The following is a 23,868-nucleotide window of genomic DNA, read 5'->3' as shown; positions in this document are numbered from 1 at the left end:
AACTTTCTATCATGGGGAAGCGTCGAAACGATGGGGCGTAGCGAGTAACGTCAGGCGATGCACGTACCGCGCGCTCTGTGCGATAAATCGGGTTTCGCCGGCCAGTGCACGGCTGATCGCTCAACTGGTGAAAGCCGGCCGCGAAATGCCGCGTTAGCGCCGCTAGCCGGCAGAAGTAGCGGTAGCGGGTAACGAAACCGTCTCGCCCGCAGTCCGTACTGCATCGAGTCTAGAAACGGCGTATTTTCCTGCCACATTCCCAGAAACAACAGTAGCCTAGCAGCCGGCGGCATTCCTTCTTTCCGCAAGTATGCTGTAGCTATACAATACAAGGTGAATCCGAAACTCAAAAGGCAACAAAATTTCTGTTGTTGTCAAGGGCTACCTTCTGAGTAGTTCGGTTTAAGGGACCTGTGTTCTTCGGCGCATTTGTTGCTGAGTGATCGTATGTACTTTGCTTTCTTGCTGTTGTTTACAACTGTGTCTCTGTTGCACTGAAGATGTGTTGGCGGTATCCGCTCCAGTCTTGTTTGAGAACAAACTTGTTCCATTCACTGACCGGACTTCTTGTTGGCAACAGTAATGTCCACTGTACTCTTGGCCCTCAAGCTTGCATATGTACCGCTTTGTTCTGTCTCCTGTTTGCTTTGCCGGCAGTTCTATGTTAACAGTGGTACTTAGCGCTATGGATATCCTTACTGTCGAGGAGTTGGCCGATATGCGCCTCTTGCATGGGTTCTATAAACGGAATGGAAGACCGGGACAGATTCTACGTTGTGCTGTTCCCTCAGTGGCAGAAAACACATCACAGTAATTTAGCTCATGTACATTTGTGTTTTATGTTGTACCTTTTGCCAACTGCGTATTACAGGCTTTTTCGTTGTTTTGAAATTGTTTTCACAGAGATAAAGATGACTGGGTAATACACCAAACAGATCACAATTACATTATTTCTCAGTTACGAGACCCCTGAAACAGGTATCACTTACACCACAATACTCACGAAACATACCTTAACTACAGCCGGCCGCGGTGGTCTAGCGGTTCAGGCGCTCATTCCGGAAACGCGGGACTGCTACGGTCGCAGGTTCGAATCCTGCTCGGGCATGGATGTGTGTGATGTCCATAGGTTAGTTAGGTTTAAGTCGTTCTAAGTTCTAGGGGACTGATGACCTCAGATGTTAAGTCCCATAGTGCTCAGAGCCATTTGAAACTTAACTACATCCACAGGGCTTACAGTACAAGAGAACTACTTATACTACTAACCAGTCAATTTAAATGACTAGGGAGCGAAAGGATATTTACAATTTGTACAGAAACCAGATGGCAGTTATAAGATTCGAGGGACATGAAAGGGAAGCAGTGGTTGGGAAGGGAGTGAGACGGGGTTGTAGTCTCTCCCCGATGTCATTCAATCTGTATATTGAGCAAGCAGTAAAGGATACAAAAGAAAAATTTGGAGTAGGTATTAAAATCCATGGAGAAGAAATAAAAACTTTGAGGTTCGCCGATGACATCGTAATTCTGTCAGAGACAGCAAAGGACTTGCAAGAGCAGTTGAATGGAAATGGACAGTGTCTTGAAAGGAGGATATAAGATGAACATCAACAAAAGCAAAACGAGGATAATGGAGTGTAGTCGAATTACGTCAGGTGGTACTGAGGGAATTAGATTAGGAAATGAGACACTTAAAGTAGTAAAGGAGTTTTGCTATTTGGGGAGCAAAATAACTGATGATGGTCGAAGTAGAGAGGATATAAAATGTGGTCTGGCAATGGCAAGGAAAGCGTTTCTGAAGAAGAGAAATTTGTTAACATCGAGTATAGATTTAAGTGTCAGGAAGTCATTTCTGAAAGTATTATATGGAGTGTAGCCATGTATGGAAGTGAAACATGGACGATAAATAGTTTAGACAAGAAGAGAATAGAAGCTTTCGAAATTTGGTGCTACAGCAGAATGCTGAAGATTACATGGGTAGATCACATAACTAATGACGAAGTACTGAATAGGATTGAGGAAAAGAGAAGTTTGTGGCACAACTTGACCAGAAGAAGGGATCGGTTGGTAGGACATGTTCTGAGGCATCGAAGGATCACCAATTTAGTAATGGAGGGCAGCGTAGAGGGTAAAAATCTTAGAGGGAGACCAAGAGATGACTACACTAAGCAGATTCAGAAGGATATGGGTTGCAGTGGGTTCTGGGAGATGAAGAAGCTTTCACAGGATAGAGTAGCATGGAGAGCTGCATCAAACCAGTCTCAGGACTGAAGACCACAACAATAACAACAACTTCTACATGAATTAATACTATTTTCAGTAGTCTGTACTCTATAAAGAACTCAAAGTCTGTGTTAAATGCTGGCCTAGCAAATACAATGGAATACAGGTGTACGTGTATAAATATGTCAACCTGAGGTGTGATAATCTGGTCCAGACAACTGAGAATTTTCAAATTTTCCGTCGATTTCCTCACGTTCATAACAATACAATTTCACAGTCTTTTGTAATAATTCTATTTACCAGCACAACGTGCATATGGTGCTACATTCGCAAGCGTTATTTAGTATGACACCATCGAGCTTCTATAAAAGTAGAGGCATGTGGCACCAGGCTCTCTTGTTTCCGTTAGAACAAACCCGATATTCGATACATCTAAACGTCACTCCAAAGCTGCAAATTTTGCTTCTTTTTATTCCCTCGATGACTAGTTCCGGCCGAGACCGTTTTTCAAATCATTATATCATAGCAAAAATGGTATTTCCGAGCCGGACGGGGTGGCCGAACGGCTCTAGGAGCTACAGTCTGGAACAGCGCGACCGCTACGGTCGCAGGTTCCAATCCTGCCTCGGGCATGGATGTGTGTGATGTCCTTAGGTTAGTTAGGTTTAAGTAGTTCTAAGTTCTAGGGGACTGATGACCTCAGAAGTTGTCTCGTAGTCCTCAGAAACATTTGAACCATGTGGTATTTCCGAAGATGTGAAAACCATGTTCAACATGTGCAACGAATTGTTACCGTGCATACAGATAACAGTTATCTGTAACAAATAACAATTACCTGTATGCACTGCAACTATTCGTTGCACATTGTTACCATGGTTTTGAGGCACGCTGCAGCTCGCGTAGGTGTTGTTTGTTGCTTTCCGCCCTCTGTTGCAGGCCAGACGGTATCGTTTAGTTGGCATGGTTGTGGTTGTTTGCCTTCTTCTCGTGTTGACTGGCGCCACTCGGTTTCGCAAGCGTTGCCTGTCTGCTAGTGGCAGCAGCGGCGCTTATCGATATGTAGTAACTGTTGCCCAATCTTTGGGGCGGCATCGTCGTTTTTCCGTGTCGCGTGAGTGTGGCAGTTCGGTTGGGGACTCAGGAAGAGCCAGGTCCGCGCAGGGCGAGAACACGCCGGGACTGCGTGCGGCACACATGGACTGCCGGATGGAAGGGCTGTAGTCACGAGGGTGCACGATCTCGTCGTAAACCGATCCACCAAGCTGTAAGATTGCATTTCAATCCTAGTAGAGCAGAGTTGCCACCCATGCAGGCCCGCAGTGCTTATGTGATGTTGTGACAGATTGCCATCACGCCATCTTTTGCAGTTTGGTGCATTTGCGTATTGTTTAGTCCTTAAGACCCTACTGTTCCCAAAGAGGAAGCTCAGACCTTGAGTGCTACCGATTATGTATACAGCACCACAGAGGACGTAGCCATATGTACAATCCCCGAGGAGAATGAAAGTTGTCAGACTCGTCATCGTAGGGCTCAGCACCTGCCCTGATGCTACGCCATTAGCACGACAGTACGATCACCTCTGATTCGCATAACCGGTAATTTGGAGAGCTATTGTTACATTCATGACGCGCTAAGACCGGGGGCTGTGAGCTGTCTTCGAGATCTCCGTGAAGTCCTTTCAACAAGATAACGCACGACCGCCTGTTTCCGGAGCTGTCCTGTGCTGGACTCGATACAGAGGGAGTGCGACTTTACCCTGGCTAACACTTCCTCCAGCAGTCGCACCAAGTGAGACCATGTCGCCATGGGTTGCCGACAGGTCGCCACGCAACCATCTGCTACCCGCTAAGACTGGTGACAGCACTGCGTAATAAATTTCTTATTCTGTATACGCCCAAATCACCTACAGATTTAATCGTGTATACGTCCTACTACTCACAATAAGTAAAATTTTGCTACTTTTCCTGGTGCCCAAACATTCAAAGCAATTACTGTTTCCTTATATAGATATTTTTTACTTGCGAGTGGCAGTATACATGAGCCGTGGCTGGCTTGTGTTATGATTTGCTCTTTGATTAGTCTCGCGATTATGCCGTTGTCCTCTCCCTCCACGAGCCGCAGCAGGAGCGTGTATCGATATTCGCAACCTTGCACTATCTTTGGCCTCGCGCTAATAGTTTCCGGCTGTGCCGTGTGCGGGCAGTTGGAGTGTGAGAGGCTGTTCCCATTGCCATGAGGTGCGTGGCTCACCGATCCCGGACACGAAAGTTGAGTCTTTACTTAATTTAGCAGCCAGCCCAAACTGTTCACATTGTGTCGTTCGGTTTTCATTGTGGGCTGTTGAGATATTCCCAGGAGTAACAACATGTGTCTTCAAGTTGGCGAAATTCAGCTGCTCTCCTGTAGAGTTTAACTTAAGTTGATTATTTTTGAATTGAAGTGCATCAGCAGAATCTTCTGTCTTGTGGCCGTTAACGTTCCGGTTACCTGCCCTGGCCGTTGACGTAAATTAAGGCAGTGTATTTTCCTCGTCGTGTTGTGGCTGTCCATCACGGTGTGTAGTTTGACAGCTCAATGTGTAATTGCATGTGGGCGGCGATACCTTCTGCTTTGTTCCATTGAACTCCCAGTTCTGTGCTGGTCGAGGGGATCGGAAGTTATCCTGTCGCTCGGTCCGCTGACTGTCTGTCGGGTGGGTTGACGTCGGATTGAGAATTGTTTGGCCGACTGGAATTCAAACAGTAACGCTCGCTTAGGTGAGACGCCTGTATCACCTTGATGTGCTGCCTTTTTTTATTTGTCCTTGTTGATTATTTATGTATGGCTTCTAGTCGTTTTGGAATTAATAAATTAGGATAAGACCTTCTGCCTTTTAAAATTCAAGTTCCTGTTTTGAGCCTTAAGTTATTGGCCTTCAGCCGATTTTAAATTGTTTTGCCCTTAAGGTGTGAGATTTTTTGGGCCTTCAGCCTAATTTAGAGAAATCTTTTAAGATTAGGCCTTCTGCCTTTCAAAATTCAAATTCTTTCAAATTCTTGTTTTAAAGTCCTAAGTGATTGGCCTTGAGCCGGTTTTAAATTAAAATTATTTTGCCCTTGAGGCGTGAGATTGAATGTCTCACTTAGCCGGGAATTAAGTTCTAAAATTAATGTTTGGCTTGTTCTGTTTTTAATGTTTTCTTTACTCTGTAATGTTTGTCAAATGAATAAAGTAGTATGTTCGAGTGCAACTGACAGCCACTCATTTTGGGACCCTTCCACAAACTGTCTGTCCTGTTCTGCGGGTATAGCGGGGCATTTCAATAAATTTCTAGTCAGCCAATATTTTAAGAGAGTCGTCCGCAGACTTCATGTGTAATCAATGACAGTAATTGACTACTGAAGAACGTGGGAAACTGAGACATGACTAGTAACATTCAAAAAACTGACTGATTATCAGTGCTGCACACGTGATCCACTTTATTCAGCACTTAAGGGGCAAAAGGAATGTCTATAGAAATTCGTTCTGGGTGGCTTGTCGCCTTGTTTTCTTCATGGACGATTTCAGTTATGAAAAAATATTTACGCCAATTCTAGATAGGATGCAGAATAAGAGAAACACGTATTCCCTATTTAAGACCAAGCCTACGGCCGTGCAGCAGTGGTAACACCTGTTCCCGTCGGATCACCGAAGTTAAGCGCTGTCGGACTGGGCTAGCACTTGGATGGGTGACCACCCGGTCTGCCGTGAGCTATTGGCCAGCGGGGCAAACGAGCTCCGCTCTCGTAAACTGCCATACGGCCGGGACTGTACTGACCACATGCCCTCCATATCCGCATTCAGTACCGTTGGTCTCCCGTGGCCTGTTCAGACGGAGTTTAGTTTTATGTAAGACCCACTCATCTGTACAAGAATACCAAATAGGATTCCGTAAATGGGTTAAAACCGTAGCTGTCGCTTGGGACCTGCCGTTAATTTTTCGCCATGAGCACAACACTGAAGCGACTGTACTCTTTCTTGCATAGCCGATTCTAAAATATGTCACAAGTAATTTCTTCGGCCACTAAGAGAGTTTCTGCTACTTGATTTGTATGCTGCGGTAATAACGGGCGAAGCCCTTTCAGGTTTCCAAGCCAATTTCTTCCCATTTGATCAGATTCTACTCCCACACATTTTCACTATGACAAAAAAAATTAAATTTTCGTTGAAAGGATTGCTCAATAATATTCAGCATGATAATTTCGAAATTCAAAGTATCTCTGAATATTTCTGCAACAAATGTAAAAACTGATTGAAATTGAAGGAATAAAGCTCATTTAACATCTGTGTAAGTAACGATTTGAATATTTATAAAATAAGCCCTGTTTCACTACGAACGCAGGGTACTGTGTCGTTAAGCACGACGTACCACGAAAACATCTTTCCGCTAACAGGCGTATTTTTACCAACTGGAAGAACACAATGCAATGACCTTTGTCTTTAGGCACGTACAGAATATTTTCTTCCGCGTACCAACCGCACAAAACGAGGACGGGTGGTCTTACGTAATACTTCATTCTGACATTATTGTCGGCTGTCGCTGTGCATAGGCTGTGGCGATACGCGGCATGCATCTGCGGCAACGTAAACGTTTCCGCTCTTTCATATTCATCCTTCCTGCGCAACGAGGTCCTTGTCTTACAGTCACATTACAGCAGCAGCAGCAGCAGCAGCAGAGGACCTCCATAACCGTAACTGCTGCGAAATATCTGCAGCCTCTGGAAAATACTTTACTACCAGCTGTCCTTCGTAAACTGTGCATGTTGAATATTGCGTTAATAAACGGATGTACAAAATCAAAGCAACAAAGCGCTACTTCCCCGTCCTGTTTCTAATCCACGATATAATCAAACAAGGTGTCACCCAGATGTCCGCAAGGTCGTGTTCTGCACAGAAGATGGCATTCCGGTCAGTGGATAACCATCCCAACTACGACGTCAGGGCACCTATAAAACGAGGTAGTGTTTGCCGGGTAGCCCCACATCCACAGTCGCTGTGTACCAGTGTGCGATTTGATAGCCGTACCGTAGGTGCAACCACAACGGAGGGGTATCTGTTGAGAGGCTAGAGAAACGTGTGGTTCCTGAGAGGGGCAGCAGCCTTTTCAATATTTGCAGGGGCAACAGTCTGGATGATTGACTGATCTGACCTTGTAACAATAACCAAAACGGCCTTGCTGAGCTGGTACTGCGAACGGCTGAAAGCAAGGGGAAACTACGGCCGTAATTTTTCCCGAGGGCATGCAGCTTTACTGTGTCATTAAATGATGATGGCGTCCTCTTGGGTAAAATATTCCGGAGGTAAAATAGTCCCCCATTCGGATCTCCGGGCGGGGCCTACTCAAGAGGACGTCGTTATCAGGAGAAAGAAAACTGGCGTTCTACGGATCGGAGCGTGGAATGTCAGATCCCTTAATCGGGCAGGTAGGTTAGAAAATTTAAAAAGGGAAATGGATAGATTGCAGTTAGATATAGTGGGAATTAGTGGAGCTCGGTGGCAGGAGGAACTAGACTTTTGGTAGGGTGAGACAGTGTTATAAATACAAAATCAAATGGGGGTAATGCAGGAGTAGGTTTAATAATGAATAAAAAAAGGAGTACTGGTAAGCTACTACAAACAGCATAGTGAACGCATTATTGTGGCCAAGATAGATACAAAGCCCACACCTATTCAGTAGTACAAGTTTATGTGCCAACTAGCTCTGCAGATGACGAAGAAATTGAAGAAATGTATGATGAAATAAAAGAAATTATTCAGGTAGTGAAGGGAGACGAAAATTTAATAGTCATGGGTGACTGGAATTCATCAGTAGGAAAAGCGAGAGAAGGAAGCATAGTAAGTGAATATGGATTGGGGCTAAGAAATGAAAGAGGAAGCCGCCTGGTAGAATTTTGCGCAGAGCATAACTTAATCATAGCTAATACTTGGTTTAAGAAACATAAAAGAAGGCTGTATACATGGAAGAACCCTGGAGATACTAAAAGGTATCAGATAGATTATATAATGGTAAGACAGAGATTTAGGAACCAGGTTTTAAATTGTGAGACATTTCCAGGGTCAGATGTGGACTCTGACTACAATCTATTGGTTATGACCTGTAGATTAAAACTGTAGAAACTGAAAAAAGGTGGGAATTTAAGGAGATGGGACCTGGATAAACTGAAAGAACCAGAGGTTGCACAGAGTTTCAGGGAGAGCATAAGGGAACAATTGACAGGAATGGGGGAAAGAAATACAGTAGAATAAGAATGGGTAGCTTTGAGGGATGAAATAGTGAAGGCAGCAGAGGATCAAATAGGTAAAAAGACGAGGGCTGGTAGAAACCCTTGGGTAACAGAAGAAATATTGAATTTAATTGATGAAAGGAGAAAATATAAAAATGTAGTAGATGAAGCAGGCAAAAAGGAATACAAACGACTCAAAAATGAGATCAACAGGAAGTGCAAAATGGCTAAGCAGGGATGGCTAGAGGACAAATGTAAGGATGTAGAGGCTTATCTCACTAGGGGTAAGATACATACTGCCTACAGGAAAATTAAACGGACCTTTGGAGAAAGGAGAACCACTTGCATGAATATCAAGAGCTTTGATGGAAACCCAGTTCTAAGCAAAGAAGGGAAAGCAGAAAGGTGGAAGGAGTATATAGAGGGCCTATACAAGGGCGATGTACTTGAGGACAATATTATGGAAATTGAAGAGGATGTAGATGAAGATGAAATGGGAGATATGATATTTGCGTGAAGAGTTTGACAGAGCACTGAAAGACCTGAATCGAAACAACGCCCTCGGAGTAGACAACATTCCATTAGAACTACTGACAACCTTGGGAGAGCCAGTCCTGACAAAACTCTACCATCTGGTGAGCAAGATGTATGAGACAGGCGAAATACCCTCAGACTTCAAGAAGAATGTAATAATCCCAATCCCAAAGAAAGCAGGTGTTGACAGATGTGAAAACTACCGAACTATCAGTTTAATAAGTCACAGCTCCAAAATACTAACGCGAATTATTTACAGACGAATGGAAAAACTGATAGAAGCCGACCTCGGGGAAGATCAGTTTGGATTCTGTAGAAATGTTGGAACACGTGAGGCAATACTGACCTTACGATTTATCTTAGAAGTAAGATTAAGGAAAGGCAAACCTACGTTTCTAGCATTTGTAGACTTAGAGAAAGCTTTCGACAATGTTGATTGGAATACTCTCTTTCAAATTCTTAAGATGGCAGGAATAAAATACAGAGAGCGAAAGGCTATTTACAATTTGTACAGAAAGCAGATGGCGGTTATAAGAGTCGAGGGGTATGAAAGAGAAGCAGTGGTTGGGAAGGGAGTGAGACAGGTAGCCGCTCGGACATGAAATCAAAGTTGTCCCGCCTAGCTGTCACAGTACTTGCAGTGGATCCTCATGCAATTTGGAATTCCTGTGTAACGGTCTGGATAGATGTCTACCTATTACACATTACGACCCTCTTCAACTGTCGGCGGTCTCTGTCAGTCAACAGACGAGGTCTGTCTGTACGCCTTTGTGCTGTACGTGTCCCTTCACGTTTCCGCTTCACTATCACATCGGAAACAGTGCACCTAGGGATGTTAAAGACTGTGGAAATCTCACGTACAGACGTATGACACAATCGCCTGACCACGTTCGAAGCCCGTGAGTTCCACGGAGCGCCCCATTCTGCTCTCTCAAGATGTTTGATGACTACTGAGGTCGCTGATATGGAGTACCTGGCAGTAGGTGGCAGCACGATGCACCTAAAATGAAAAACGTATGTTTTGGGGAGTGTCTGGATACTTCTGATCACATAGTGTATATTCTCGAAACAGATAGTATCTCCATATTTCAAAATCAGTGTGCAAACTAGATTTTCAACTTTGTGTTATGACTTATGAGTTTCCTCACTATATTCCTACGTACAAATATCTGTAAAAGTAGAAGTTGTAAACGGCACTAAACGTTATCATACTATTTTAAATACAGTTTGAAACTGTACATCGATTTTGGTCGATATTAGCAGCTTGATGTTTCATATTGACTGCCATCACTTAGAAACTTTAGAGAAGGTAATGTGATAGCTTCAAATGCTGACGTCCACGAATCTGATTATTATTTTAAATTCATCCGGTAGAATTCATGCTTCCGCAATACATGAAACTCGAAAAATGAAGTTCTGTGTGTGATCCGATTCATCATAAATCTCATTAGCTTCATTTAACCGTTATTCAATCCCTCTGAAGATGTTGGTGTCTTCTGTTTTTGCCGATAACAATTCTAAAGTTTCTTGGAAGATCTGATGCTTTATTTCCATTGACATGTTACTTGCTGCATTTAGCGTTTAGCAATCTTTCATGCCTTTTGCAGATATTTTCTTGACTTTCTCATAGCAGAAATGTGTTTCGTTGCTTCATAATCCATATTTAGTTGAGGTACGGTACATTTTTGCTTCTAAACATCATTTTTCCCCTTGTTCTGAATTAGTACAGGAATTCTATAAAGGAGCTGCAGAATTCCGCAGTGGGTCTTCAAGCAACTAAATCTACGTGGAAAGAGAGTATTTATTCAGTGAAATACAGACAACTGCAGTTATCTTCTCGATCAGAGTATTGTTAAATTAACGATAGTTTCCCATATGTCTCATGCTCTGGTCTATGGAAATTCTTCTTAGGTACCTTTCACAAATATTTCAGCGGTGGTTATTTTTCTCGCAAAACAGTGATCCAAATTGTAACTTCAACGGTATTACGCAGGTGGAAGATTTGCTTCAATTGCAGAAGACCTTAACTATCTCTCGATGAATTTGCTAGATGAAGCATGAGAGCTAACGATGTCCGTTGTAGCGTCGAAAAGTAACAGAAGTATGCTGATAAGTAATAAAGGAAAGCGAACGCCAATAGACACTAAAAGCGACCACAGTATGGTACTTTTACTGGTTTGAGAACAATCAGCATTTATTAAACTCAGGCTGACAGAAATTTGAGAATTTATTTTGGTAAAAGTCGAATATGTAGGAAAAAAGAAAATTGACGATTAATTGTCCATTTATTAGACAATGATTAGAGACACATATAACACATAGCAAAGACGACAACTTTCCGATAGTAGAAAATTAAACATAATGTGTCCGTTATGAAGCGGCGATCGCTGTTTTGCATCGTACAAAATACAAAATGCTGTGAGTGGTCAATATTCTTCGTATACTTAAGTGTTTATTCAACGGCTGTACCCACCTGTCTTCATTAATATCTCCGTATTATAAGATTTCTCTCAGTAACGACTGAGGAATGTAAGGCTCTGCAAAATGCCTTGTGCGAGTAATACAGTTGTAGCACCGAAATTTCCAGAACTGGCAAAGCAGTTTGATCTTCAAACACGACTTTTGGAAAAGATCCTTTTTCCTTTTTCTTCCAGTATGCCATTTAATTAACTCGGATGATAAACCTAACATAGTTCATCTTAGTTTGAAGAGATTATGTGGAACATGCTAAATAGAGTTCATTGATAATAATGGTTGGAATAATAAATCCAGAAAGAGTATCTTTTTATTTTTAGACAATGATACATAATTTCAGAGAAACGTACATTACCAAGAAGTATCCAGAATTGTCTTTCATGTAGTGTGTTAAAATACACAGTAAATTTTTCTCGTCATTCATTTTTGAAATTTTTTACCTGTTACTTGAATATTGTGGTTTGGTTTCGTACATGACATCTTTTATTCCAAAGTTAGAAACTTTCCACTGCGTTTAAGAAATTGAAAATGAAATAAAAAAATATCAAAGGAAGGGGACAAAAAGAATAAGCTGACTTCTGTATTCGACTGTTAAAGGTAATCAAAGTTATTAAAACACGTAAAATTTTTTACGTGTGGCTTCATATACAGTACAGGAGAGTGCTGTGGCTAGATGTTAGTGTACCTGGGAACACACGACATTTTATGGCCGGTATTTCAGTCTAGTGACTTTATGATCACGAAGTAATAAGTGCTATCGACAGGGGATGTCAAATTGATTCCATATTTTTAGATTTCCTGAAGGCTTTCGACACCGTTCCTCACAAACGTCTTCTAACCATACTGCGTGCCTACGGAGTATCGCATCAGTTGTGCGACTGGATTCGTGATTTACTGTCAGAAAGGTCACAGTTCTTAGTAACAGACGGAAATACATCGAGCCAATCAGAAGTAATATCCGGCGTTCCCCAAGGAAGTGTTGTAGGCCCTCTATTGTTACTGATCTATATTAACGACATAGGAGACAATCTCAGTAGGCGTCTTAGATTGTTTGCAGGCGATGCTGTCATTTACCGTCTTGTAAAGTCATCCGATGCCCAAAGTGAATTGCAAAATGATTTAGATAAGACATCTGTATGGTGCGAAAAGTGGCAGTTGACCATGAATCAAGAAAAGTGTGAGGTTATTCACATGAGTACTAAAAGAAATCCACTGAATTTCCATTACGCGGTAAGTCACACAAACCTGAAGGCTGTACATTCAACTAAATATTTAGGGATTACAATTACAAATAACTTAAATTGGAACGATCACCTAGATAATGTTGTGGGTAGAGCAAACCAAAGACTGCGATTCACTGGCAGAACACTTAGAAGGTGCAACAGGTCTTCTAAAGAGATTGCTTACACCACGCTTGTCCGCCCTATTCTGGAGTACTGCTGTGCGGTGTGGGATCATCATCAGGTGGGACTGACGGATGACATTGAAAAAGTACAAAGAAGGGCAGCTCGTTTTGTATTATCGGGAAATAGGGGAGACAGTGTCACAGACATGATACGTGAATTGGAGTGGCAATGATTAAAACAAAGGCATTTTTAGTTGCGCCGGGTCTTTTCATGAAATTTCAATCACTAGTTTTCTCCTCCGATTGCGAAAACATTCTGTTGGCACCCACCTACATAGGGAGAAATGATCATCACGATAAAATAAGAGGAATCAGAACTCGCACAGAAAAATTTAAGTGCTCGTTTTCCCCGTGAGCCGTTCGAGAGTGGAACGCTAGAGAGACAGCTTGAAGGTGCTTCATTGAACCCCCTGCCAGACACTTTATTGTGAATAACAGAGTAATCATGTAGATGTAGTTTTAGTTGTAGATGGAATGCGTACTAGAGGTCGCCATAAAAAAGCTGTTTTCGCCATTTGCTATAGGTTATCGCTAGACATGAGGTTGTGTTTTGTGCAGTATTTTTAAATAATTCTTGTTGCAGAATTTTATGGCAAGTAAAAGTCTATATATTTTCAAAATTAGTTGTATAATATGTCGAGGGCAAAGCGCTACTTCGATAGTCGTGCACCATCTTGTACCTTGAAACAGAAGAAGGTTCTTCCATGGAACGCGGGATATTTGCAAATTTAGAGCCTTCCGTTAAGATCTTAACAATTTTGCTTTTCTTGAGAATGGAAACTCATTTTAGTTTCTAACAGCTTTGTTTTCAAATTGTATTTAACATGTCACTGGTTTCTGATAATACTTCTGCTTCATTTGATTTCACTTACAGACTGCTGATATCTAGTCACGTAATAATGTAACAAATAGGCGATTAAATTACAGATAAGATTTTCTCGATGGCAACGCTTTGAAAATTCAGTAGAATATTTATTGCTAGGCATATAATCATGTTGTAAGTTGGAGCATGTTTTTACATTTGAAAACAGCCATAATTTACGTGAGTAATTTTTAAAATTTTCATAAAAGGACTACAGACATCCAGATAGAATGAATGCTATCATTTAAAAGTACAATAAATTCTATTACACTGCTAGTCTGAAAAGTGTCCCAAGGCACAGCTCTGTCCCCTACTCAAACTGGAAACAAGAACAAGAGATCGGCTTCATTTAATATACACAGGATATGTTTCACAATACGAATTGCTTAGATTAAATGGTGAGCTGTTTATTTTTGCAGTTTTTTGCTTTAATGTTAGGCTCTCAAACGTTGAAAAAATATCACGAAAGTTCTTCAAAATACCTGAATGTCGGCACTGACTGTGGACTTAACAATCACTACGGAAGCAGTTGTAGGGGAAGGAGTAGAAGAAAAGGTTACAGGAGAGTATGGGCTTGGGACAAGGAATGAAAGAGGAGAAATACTAATTGAGTTCTGTAACAAGTTTCAGCTAGTAATAGCGAATACCCTGTTCAAGGATCACAAGAGGAGGAGGTATACTTGGAAAAGGCCGGGAGATACGGGAAGATTTCAATTAGATTACATCATGGTCAGACAGAGATTCCGAAATCAGATACTGGATTGTACGGCGTACCCAGGAGCAGATATAGACTCAGATCACAATACAGTAGTGATGAAGAGTAGGTTGAAGTTCAAGACATTAGACAGGAAGAATCAATACGCAAAGAAGTGGGATACGGAAGTTCTAAGGAATGACGAGATACGTTAGAAGTTCTCTAACGCTATAGGTACAGCAATAAGGAATAGCGCAGTAGGCAGCACAGTTGAAGAGGAATGGACGTCTCTAAAAAGGGCCATCACAGAAGTTGGGAAGGAAAACATAGGTACAAAGAAGGTAGCTGCGAAGAAACCATGGGTAACAGAAGAAATACTTCAGTTGGTTGATGAAAGGAGGAAGTACAAACATGTTCCGGGAAAATCAGGAATACAGAAATACAAGTCGCTGAGGAATGAAATAAATAGGAAGTGCAGGGAAGCTAAGACGAAATGGCTGCAGGAAAAATGTGTAGACATCGAAAAAGATATGATTGTCGGAAGGACAGACTCAGCGTACAGGAAAGTCAAAACAACCTTTGGTGACATTAAAAGCAAGGGTGTTAACATTAAGAGTGCAACGGTAATTCCAATATTAAATGCTGAGAAGAGAGCAGATAGGTGGAAAGAATACATTGAAAGCCTCTGTGAGGGTGAAGATTAGTCTAATGTGATAGAAGAAGAAACAGGGGTCGATATAGAAGAGATAGGGGATCCAGTATTAGAATCGGAATTTAAAAGAGCTTTGGAGGACTTACGGTCAAATAAGGCAGAAGGGATAGATAACATTCCATCAGAATTTCTAAAATCATTAGGGGAAGTGGCAACAAAACGACTATTCACGTTGGTGTATAGAATATATGAGTCTGGCGACGTACCATCTGACTTTCGGAAAAGCATCATCCACACAATTCCGAAGACGGCAAGAGCTGACAAGTGCGAGAATTATCGCACAATCATCTTAACAGCTCATGCATCGAAGCTGCTTACAAGAATAATATACAGAAGAATGGAAAAGAAAATTGAGAATGCCCTAGGTGACGATCAGTTTGGCTTTAGGGAAAGTAAAGGCACGAGAGAGGCAATTCTGACGTTACGGCTAATAATGGAAGCAAGGCTGAAGAAAAATCAAGACACGTTCATAGGATTTGTCGACCTGGAAGAAGCTTTCGACAATATAAAATGGTGCAAGCTGTTCAAGATTCTGAAAAAAGTAGGGGTAAGCTATAGGGAGAGACGGGTCATATAAATATGTACAACAACCAAGAGGGTATAATAAGAGCGGACGATCAAGAACGAACTGCTCGTATTAAGAAGGGTGTAAGACAAGGATGTAGCCTTTCACCCCTACTCTTCAATCTGTTCATCGAGGAAGCAATGTTGGAAATAAAAGAAAGGTTCTATCCTGAGTGAAAGTGAAGAAGAATTAAATGATCTGCTGAACGGAATGAACAGTCTAATGAGTACACAGTATGGTTTGAGAGTAAATCGGAGAAAGACGAAGGTAATGAGAAGTAGTAGAAATGAGAACAGCGCGAAACTTAACATCAGGATTGATGGTCCGAAGTCAATGAAGTTAAGGAATTCTGCTAGCTAGGCAGTAAAATAACCAATGACGGACGGAGCAAGAAGGACATCAAAAGCAGACTCGCTATGGCAAAAAAGGCATTTCTCGCCAAGAGAAGTCTAGTAATATCAAATACCGGCCTTAATTTGAGGAATAAATTTCTGAGGATGTACGTCTGGAGTACAGCATTCTATGGCAGTGAAACATGGACTGTGGGAAAATCGAAACAGAAGAGATTCGAAGCATTTGAGATGTGGTGCTATAGATGAATGTTGAAAATTAGGTGGACTGATAAGGTAAGGAATGAGGAGGTTCTACGCAGAATCGGAGAGGAAAGGAATATGTGGAAAACACTGATAAGGAGAAGGGACAGGATGATAGGACATCTGCTAAGACATGAGGGAATGACTTCCATAGTACTAGAGGGAGCTGTAGAGGGTAAAAAATGTAGAGGAAGACAGAGATTGGAATGCGTCAAGTAAATAATTGAGGACGTAGGTTGCAAGTGCTATTCTGAGATGAAGAGGTTAGCACAGGGGAGGAATTCGTGGCGAGCCGCATCAAACCAGTCAGCAGACTGATGAAAAAAAAAAACAAAAAAAAAAAAAAAAAAAAAAAAAACGAAGCAATCAAAAAGTTCTCAGGCTAATACAGAAACGGCGTTAACAATGAAATTTTGTTTTCGTTACGTTGGCAAAAGCATAGCATTCACATAAGTAGGATGTAAATTTGAACATCATCATTGTCTCTTTTAGACGCATTTTTAAAGTTGTTACGTTGAAAACTGAAATACTATGTCGTTCTAAAATTTTTGGCTTGAACTTCGGCGTTAGTAGAAATTTAGCGGAAGCTGATGAAAGAGTCTGCTCCATCATTTGAGACGATTTATAAATTGGCAACTCATTTCATTTCAAAACTTTTCTCGAAATTTTCGTCGTGGAGGACATCCCTTGAAGTGTAAGCACAGAGGAAACCACCGGGAATGTCGCTAATTCAGATGACAAGTTATTGGAACGACCAAATACCTGACATCATACGTATATCAGAAGAAATGGCGCTGTAAATTTTATATCACTGTATGGTGCGTGGCAGCGGATGCTTTTTGTACCATTACCATTTCCCCCTTTCCTGTTGCATTCACGAACGTTGTGTTGCAAGTCTGTGTGCCACCTCGAACCTTTCCAATTTTACCTTCACGGTCTTGAGGCAAGATATAAGTAGAAGAAAGTGATATATTGGCTCATTGTTCTACAAATGTAGGCTCTCGGAACTTTAACAGTTAAAGTGCACGCTCTTGCTGCGTCGGCCACTACGAGTTGGCTGGAGAGTTTCGTGACTCCCCCGCGCTCACTAAATGAGTAGCCCAAATGCAAAAGCCGCTAACTGCATGATAAGCGAAACTGAGATAATCGCGAAAACCTCGTCTAATGCAAACTATTAAAGTTAAAAGACTTCATCTCTTTTCCAAAGATATACTTATCTTATCAATACACAGTATTGATGTCTGATATCTGCGATTACGTTTTATACTTTAAAATCTTAAGAAAGATATTGACGAAGCGGTTTTTGCACCTGATTTATGCAATTAGCGGGTTTTTAAAATATATCGATCCAATTACAAAACAAACATTCGGTTGCAATATCCGCCTTTTGGTGAAATGTTAGGAATGACAGAAATGTGGAGTTTAACATTGCGAACATAAACACAATACGTTTTACTTCTAAGAAAACTCTGAAAATTCTACAAAATTGGTTCATAAAAAATCAAGGTGTCATTATTTCACCAGGAAAATCTGACTTAGTTAACGTCTAAAAGAGAACAGATATGAATCTCAACATGAGGTTCCTCTTTTTTTTTTAATATGCCATTGCGTTTCTGACATCACACGGTATTGGAGAAAATAAAATAAGCTCCAAATTTCATCTTAGTAAAACATCGACAAAGTTTTAGAAAATATTAAAATTGCGGAAAGTTGCATCTTAGTTAATACAAAAAATGCTAGAAAATTAAGTAAGCTGAAAATTACTTTTAAGTGACACCGAGCCCAACAGTGCACATCAACTCAAAATCTCTGCCGGCATCTTCAGATGGTTGGCAGCGGCTGAAGCGCCCCTTGGAGTGCCTTCCTGCTCGTCTAACGCCTCAGTGTAGAATTTGAGTTTGCTGTTGCTCGCCCAGTCCTCACCAAAGTGGAGCTCCAAAAGCTTTTCGATGTCTCCGAGTTTGTCTTCTGAAAGTTTTACACCTGCTGTGACTGGTGTTGGGCCGTTTCCTTTGCTGAAATTTCTTCCCGTCTTCAGGATGCTCTTCCCATCTCCAGCTTCAAAGCTATAGAAGGGTTCTCCTCGAACTAGACAAATCAAATTGTTATTACTTTCGTGAACACGATGTTTGTGGCTTTCTGAATCTGGAAATGCCAGTTAGCAGTAACTTTCACTAATCCTTGCATGTATGTCGTAACAATAAGTGTCAACACAGTATTGACTCCATTACATTGCTTTAATGATACATCTCATGTTCTCACCTTTCCGTTTTGGAAACAATTCTTTTCCACTGATTTTCCTTTACCGAGAGACAGCCGCCCCTCTGTCTGGCTCTGGTCATTTGCAAAAACTGCTATGGATTCGACTTCTTTCAGAGTTCCTACTGTTTCAATTAGTCCCACTTCCTTTGTACCATCTTCTGTATATAAACCGTCCACAGAATCACTTATTTTCTTCAAAACACTGACGCAAGCACGTCAACACACATCCTACTGATCAGAACCCTGCTTACCGCCGAATATTTCGACAACGCATCGGAAGCGAGAGCTTTATTGATGTGTACACATTCGTTACAGCGCAGCCAGTTCTGAATAAGAAAAGAATCATTTTGAATTGTAACAAACTGAAAAGGGGTTTTGAATGTCTACTGATGTCAGTTGGTGTTCCTTGCATCCGGACATTGCACGGCTACCGCTATGCCTACTGGACTTGTCGCGTTGGACATTTAGCGGGCTTTGCACCCAAGGATTGTGTGTAGTCAACGGCTTTTGCAACCGAACATGATTTTCTACAGCCAATTTCAACGCTTTATAGCGAGTTTTGCACCCTGATGCATCTGGGCTGCTCAAATAAACCTGAAACGAAACACACCATTAGTCTTTGGTCCTTCTCCATTTTCTCTGTCAATCCTATCTGCTACGGATCTCAGACTGACGGCAATATTCGAGTATTTTGTGAGGTACCTGCATTGTTGACGAGCATTCTTCCAACGTGTCTCAGTCTGGTATCTGCCTTTCCTGCGATCAGTTTCATGTGGTCGTTCCACTTTAAATCGTTCTATATGCACACTTCTAGACATTTTATGGAAATAACTGTTTCCAGTAATTTTTCTGCTATTGCATAATCATACGATGACGGACCTTTCTGTCTATGTATGGGCAATACGTTACACTCGTTTATGTTGATAGCTATGTGCTGCTCCCTGCAGCAAGCGTCCAGGCTCTGCGAATCTTCCTGCACATCGCTACAGTTTTCTACCTTTCCGAATTCTCTGTGTACAACAGCATCGTTCGCAGAAACTCTCATGGAACTTCTGACGTTGTCCACTAGTTCACTTATAATAAAGATTTCTACAACCTAGGTACAGTATTTATGCAGTAATGACCATGGGAAAAATCCAGCTAATTTCTCAAACTCGTAATCATTTTAGCAAGATAACCACTTTTCTGCACTGCTTCTTGCTGCTTATTAGAATGAAGTTTACCATTTCTAACCAGCAACGGAACAGCAACCGAGGGAGTTGCTGGAGACCGCTCCCCTCTCACCAAAACATGCTTAGTCTGTTTCATCCGCGTTTGTGGGATGCAAAAGCTATTCTTCTGATTATCTTTCTAACGATAAAACAATAACGTGCAAACAGTATGCAGACCTAATGGACGCAAAAAATTACGTGGAGAATGGCCTTGACTACAGAGGTGAAACACCATTTTTAACGGCCTAAGACAGCTATTTGTAAAATAATTTCTGTAACGGGAATACTGATGGATTTTATGCAGGAATTAATAGGCCAAAACTATTTCTCCGGTTTTGCACCCTATGAGTTCCTCAAATTTCCACGTCTGCAGGAATTTGTGGCCGGAAAACTTTCTGAAACGAAAGAAGAAGTAACGGCGTCATAAGATTAGAATTTGCATTCTTTCCGGAATCACTTTTCAGGAGAAGATTTTACTCGGTGTGAAAAGCTGGACAATGTGTGGTTCCCTAAAGGAAGACTACATCGAAAAGAAATTGCACTTCTTCTCTGAAAACACAGGAACTCCTATGCAACCAAAGAACTTTCCACAAAATCCACGTACGACATAAAATCTTCACTCGTTAATTTAATGGAGCTATTTCGAGAGTTTGGAAACTACTTCATTAGGTAGACGTGCACTGATAACTGATAAAAATAGGCATCTTCGTCATTTATTAACGAATTACTGATGTTTAGAGCAATTAAAGACGTTCAGGGTTAGGAATGAATACGTTGTTGTCTTTATCTGCCTCTAAAGAAATATAGGCTACGTTGGCGACCGAAATATTATGTAATACTTAGAATGAACGTTTTCATTCAGAATACACTATTACGCAAGTGACTCAACTGGAACTTCTGGAGGACGATGCGGGCTCCAGTCCACCGACATTCGTCCCGGATCATTGTAACATGTTCGCAACACACTACCTGTGTATTCTTTAGTCCCACCCTTTTCCTAGGAAGTAAACGGCGGTAATTTCCAACTGGTTTAAACCAGACAGCAAATATTTATTGCGGGACGTAGTTTTGTAAGAACTCGATCAGTTTCCAGCCGGTAATACGTCAGCAATACAGGGTGTTTTCGGATGTGACATGTAGCATGTCTCGCAAACACACTAATGAGAATTTTCAGGTAAAAATATGTATCTTTCGGATAATCCGTACTCTCGATTCTCTTGCTGTTCATGGCCGAGCGGTTGTAGGTGCTTCAGTCCGGAACCGGGCTGCTGCTACGGTCGCAGGTTCGAATCCTGCCTTGGGCATGGATGTGTGTGATGTCCTTAGGTTAGTTAGGTTTAAGTAGTTCTAAGTCTGGGGGACTTATGATCTCAGATGTTAAGTTAAATAGTGCTTAGAGCCATTTGAACCATTTGAATCTTGCTGTTTCGAGTCCACGTTAATCCGGATAATTGGTTGCTGGCTATGTTTCCAATTCAGATTTCTACGTTTATATCCACATACACATTCCACAGCTATTGGAGGGAACTTCATGTCTATATTAGCGAGATTCTGTCTAGTTTTGTCCGAGCACTTTTTTTTAAAAAGAAAAAAATCTTATGGGACTTAACTGTTAAGGTCATCAGTCCCTAGGCCTACACACTACTTAACCTAGGTTATCCTAAGGACAAACACACACACACAGTCCCGAGGGAGGACTCGAACCTCCGCCGGGACCAGCCGCACAGTCCATGACTGCAGCGCCCTAGACCGCCCGGCTAATCCCGTGTGGCGTCCGAGTACTGAGAGAGCGAAAATGGCTATTCATTTCATCTCTATGCACCATAAATTCTCTTGTTCTCAGTGTCACCACAGGAAAAATAAGGTAGTGGAAGGTAGTGGGCACCGAAATTCTCTTCCAAGTCTTCAACATAAGGAGACAACCATAAGCTTCGATTAGAAAGCAGTCCCCCTCCTGATAATTTTTGTGGAGCTACTAACATTTCTCACAGAACATTCTGAAGGAGACAATGCCCTATGCTGACTGTGCGCTGCAGATGTTGTTATCTCTCCAGTACTCATGATCCGAAGCGCAGCTTCAGTTTGTCACCGGCTCTCCAGCTGGCTTCTAAACGACGTCTCCCTGAGTTCAGATTTACGTTCTCACATGTTGGGTACGAACCCCACTCACTCACCTGCTTGTAGTCACACTCACCTTATGGTAGGGACTGCCGCGTCGGAGCTGCTCGGTCCCGTGTCCCGGACCGTCCTCTGGGTAGCTGTGGCTGGCCGGAAGCGCGCCGTAGGCTGGTGGCCCGTTCCGGGCGGACCGCTGTTTTCTCGCCGCGTTCCGCATCAGTGGAGGCGGCGGCGCGCCTGCGCACTGCAGCCACCCACTGGCCGAGCCACGGCCGGGCTCTGCGCGACACTGCCCTCACGCAAACCCACGCTGCACGTGCAGTGCGTGCACAACAGCCGACGACAGCGGTCGCAGGTCTGAATTGTAGTATAGTCGTGGGCAGTGTCTTGAAGGGAGGACAGAAGATGAACACCAACAAAAGCAAAACGAGGGAATGCAGTGGAAGTAAATCAGGTGATCCTGAGGGAATTAGGCTAGGAAATGAGACGCCCAAAGTAGTAGATGAGTTCCGCTATTTGGGGAGCAAAATAACTGGTGATCGTCGAAGTAGGGAGGACACAAAATGTAGACTGGCAATGGCAAGGAAAGCGTTTCTGAAGAAGAGAAATTTGTTAACATCGTGCATAGATTTACGTGTCAGGAAGTTTTTTCTGAAAGTAGTTGCATGTAGTATAGACATGTATGGAAGAGAAACAGTTTAGACAAAGAAGAGAATGGAAGCTTCTGAAATGCGGTGCTACAGAATAATGCTGAAGGTTAGATGGGTAGATCACATAAATAATGAAAAGGAACTGAACAGAATCGAGGAGTAAAAGAAACTTGTGGTTCAACTTAATTAGAAGAAGGGATCGGTTGGTAGGACAGATTCCGATGGTTTAAAGCCAATTCACTGACACTAAACTTCGAAAAGACTCACTATATGCAATTCAGAACCTGTAAGAGGTTTCCACACAACATATGCATAAAGTATGAAGAAGAGCAGATAGAAGAGGTCGACAGTCTTAACTTCCTGGGACTACAACTTGATAATAAATTCAGTTGGGAGGAGCACACCACAGAACTGCAAAAACGACTTAACAAATCTGTATTTGCAATTGGAGTATTAGCAGAGATAGGCGACCTAAAAATGAAAAAGCTTGGGTGCTTTGCCTACTTTCATTTCATAATGTCAAATGGTATAATATTTTGGTGTAATTCTTCAAGTCAAGCAAAAGTTTTCAGAGTCCAAAAGCGTGTAACACGTATTATTTGTGGAGTAAATTCACGGACGTCCTGTAGAAATCTCTTCAAAGAACTGGGTACCCTAACTACTGCCTCTCAGTATATTTACTCCTTAATGAAATCTGTCCTAAATAATATATCTCTTTTTTTCCAACAAACAGCTCAGTTCATACATACAATACCAGGAACAAAAATGATCTGCACAAGGACTTAAAAGCACTTACTTTAGTTCAAAGAGGGATCCACTACTCAGCAACACCCATCTTGAATAATTTGCCAGCAAACATAAGAAATTTAGTTACAAATAAAGATCAGTTTAAAAAGTGCCTGAAAGACTTACTAGTGGCCAACTGCTTCTACTACATTGACGAACTTTTTAATAGAAACAAATGATGTATATATATTCATACTATTAGTATTGTTATTTCAGATTTTTATAAAAAAAATTATAAAATGACACGTTCCACATCCACGAGGATCTCCTCAGCACAAATCTATAGAACGAAAAACTAATCTAATCTAATCTGAGGCATCAAGGGATCAACAATTTAGAACTGGAGAGAAGCGTTTGGGGTAACAATCATAGAGGGAGGCCTGGAGAGAATATAGTAAGCAGATTCAGAATGATGTAGACTGCAGGAGATGAAATGGAGATGAAGATGCTTGCACAGGATAGAAGAGCATGGAGAGCTACATCAAACCCGTCTTTGCACTGAACACCACAACAACAATAACAACACTATACTCGTTGAC

At 41.8% G+C, this 23,868-nt stretch overlaps 1 protein-coding gene across 1 annotated transcript in view; it reads right to left on the bottom strand.

Annotated features, from left to right (window-relative positions):
• LOC126267518 (WAG22 antigen-like) overlaps positions 1 to 22,051 on the bottom strand; it is a 111,518-nt gene extending 89,467 nt beyond the window's left edge. The window contains exon 1 of the mRNA XM_049972820.1: positions 21,970 to 22,051. The gene's annotated coding sequence lies outside the window, so the exon portion shown is untranslated. The remainder of the gene's footprint in view (positions 1 to 21,969) is intronic.
• Positions 22,052 to 23,868: the final 1,817 nt, after the last annotated feature.

Source organism: Schistocerca gregaria, chromosome 4, assembly GCF_023897955.1.
Source record: "Schistocerca gregaria isolate iqSchGreg1 chromosome 4, iqSchGreg1.2, whole genome shotgun sequence".
In the NCBI taxonomy this organism is placed as follows: domain Eukaryota; kingdom Metazoa; phylum Arthropoda; class Insecta; order Orthoptera; family Acrididae; genus Schistocerca; species Schistocerca gregaria.
This window is presented reverse-complemented; position numbering and strand designations above follow the sequence as displayed.